Source organism: Argiope bruennichi, chromosome 4 (assembly GCF_947563725.1).
Source record: "Argiope bruennichi chromosome 4, qqArgBrue1.1, whole genome shotgun sequence".
NCBI classification, from domain to species: domain Eukaryota; kingdom Metazoa; phylum Arthropoda; class Arachnida; order Araneae; family Araneidae; genus Argiope; species Argiope bruennichi.
In genome coordinates, this window is record NC_079154.1 from 32,104,433 (window position 1) to 32,107,374 (window position 2,942).

The window sequence follows — 2,942 nt, forward strand, 5'->3', positions numbered from 1 at the left end:
AAGCTAAATCAAGGTTCAAGAATTTAATATAAAAAGTATTTTAAATCTGAAAGAGCTGATTTCTTTTAAACTACAAAGCATTATTTTGGTAAATATGAGAACAAATTAATCTCTTTTTTGGGGGGGGGGATTGTAATATGAATGAAAAGGAATTTATATCCGCCTGCTGATGCTGTGCAGGTTACAGATTGTTTGACGTAAAGTTACAAAATTTAGGAAAAATATACTTTGGAGGGTAACAATATGTACTTACAAGTGATGTCTTTGAAATTTCAATAAAAAAAAATTAGGCAAAATTTTGACATTTTTTTCACGATAGCTTCTTTCTTTTTTATAGCTTTTTTATATAACAAAAAATTATACTTTTAATACTATAAATTTCGTTGTCATGCAATGTTTTGAATAATTTTTAATAAAACGATTGTTTTAATGAAATTTGAGCTGCTTTCATTATTTCAACAAATATTTTATTATGTTTAATTAAATTGCTATTGAAAGATTCTGTTTATTTCCCATACAATTCAATACTGTGAAAGACAACATACCATTAGGAAATATATTGGCCTTTAAAAGTTAAGGTACAGTATGTTTTTCTAAGCCCACCATTAAAAAAATGGCAGTAACATTAATAGTAACAGACTTCAAGAAAACTTATGCAAAAGCAATAGCTACTACTTTTATTTTAAAGAAATGAATACTTATATAGGAGTGAGAGAAAATGTGCAAAAATCTGATCTTCATTTTTCACTTCATATAATCTACTACTCTCATGCATGTTTATTGATCTCAAATGTTATTGGCAGATTCGTTGACCATATTCAAGTGTCTTGCAATATCTAGAAGTCATTTGCTTGATTCGTTAAGGTGGTGGGAAAGTGGGGTTGTCAAAAGCTGATGCTGCTAAATGTCTCATAATATGGCCAAAGACAGATCAATTTCAATCGGAGGATTCTGTGTCTAGAAAACATATTTCAGGTCAACCACGAATTGCAACTTCTATGGCAGACCATTATTTCAGTCTGAAGGAGGAGAAAATACACTACTGTGCCTCAGCTTAAGGCAGATAATTTTGCATCAACAGTGACAAGAATTTTTGCTACTATAGTAGAAAGATGCCTTTACAATACAGGTCAGTATGCAAGATGACCAGTTGTGTGTCTCCTCTTGAAGTCTTCAGGCTTAGGAGAAATAGGTGTTTGTAATCTCCACAGATGAGTCCAGGTTCATGTGGGAGAGTGATTCAGGTCGTCAGATTATCTGGAGAGAACAATGCACCAGATACAACCAATCCAACATTGTTGAAAGCCACAGGTGATGGAAGAATAGATTGGACAAGGATCTCTCTGGATGGTTACACTGATCTGCATGTGTTTCATGAAGGAACTTTGAATGATACAAGATGTAAAGATGAGATTCTTGATTCATACATCTGCTGCTATTGGAATGGTTTGTTTCTGATGGATGACAATATGTCACTGCACCAAGCTCAGCTTACTGAGGGCTAGCTTGAAGGTCACTATATGGAGTGAATAGAATGGCCATCTCTGTTTTCAGACCTCAATCCAATAGAGCATCTTTGGGACTACCTTAGGAGACAAGTTGCTGCTTTAAACCCTCCTCCAAGGTCATTAAAACTAATCTGTGTCTGGTCTTTGCCTCCCATTTCTGTGTCCAACAATTTAATTCTCGAGGAGAGTAGATGCCTTGCAGCTAGGAGTGAACACATTTCAAATCGGAATCCATTTTTTTAATGGTCTCGCTACACTTTCTCCACATAAAACTGATGTACTATTTTCTTTAAGAATGAAATTTTCTACTAAGAGTGCTTTTTTCTTTCTTTTTGTAAATCATGTTTGTGTTGAACTTAAGAAAATTTCTATGTTGCATTCATTAAAGAACTGTTAAGTGCACATCTCCTTTTTTATGTTTATTCATTTTCAAATTGGACACAAAGGAAAGTTTATCTTAACTTTTGAAAATCAATATATATTAACGAGACATTTTACCAGTATTATATTATATCCATTAGCATTTGATCAACCTTCTGTAGAATTATTTTTGTTGAAGAATCATGATCACACCTTTTTCTTGAAAAAAAACTTGAATACTGATAACTTTCTTCTAATATACAAAAAAGGGACTGATAATGATGAATGATTGTACAAGTATAAGAATTTAAAACTCTTCATGTTCAATGTAAGTTCAGTTTAAAACTCTCAGTTCATACTTATGGATGACAACCTTGTTCCAGATAAATTTTACCTGATCAACAATTAAATTGAAAATAATATTTATGAGATTGATTTGGTCAGAGAATTCTCCAAATCTAAATCCTGTGCAATATGTTTAGGATGTTATGGGAGACATTATGTTATTGTTTTCCTCCAACAGCTGAAAACTATCTAGCATTATGAATGAGCAACTGCCCTGATTTCAATGTAATATTTTGCAATGTAACTGCAAAAAGAAGGTAATTACTAGTAATCGGTTATTTTATTATCAACCTTACATTAATGCATTTATATCCAATCTTATAGTGTACACTTGTCTTAATGAGAAAACGAACATGTATTATTACTGCTATATAAATGCAACAAGTAATAAATTAAAATATATTTTCATCACTGTTCAACAAAAGATGTCAAATTCTGACAGAACAGAAAATCAATACATTTTGACAACAGTGACATATTTAAAAAAATAACTTTTCATTATTATATTATCTCTCCCCATATTTCTACACTATTGATTTGAAAGATGTACCATGAAATAATAGAAAAACAGAATATTAAATGTTAATTTACATGTTCAAAATTATTCAATCTATTTTTAGACCCAAAGTCTAATAGTCTATGTAATAGAATATTGTGCACTGAAACTTAATCATTGAATTCAGTAAAACAAATCAAGCTTGTAAAAAACAAATAATTCTTCAATTCAAA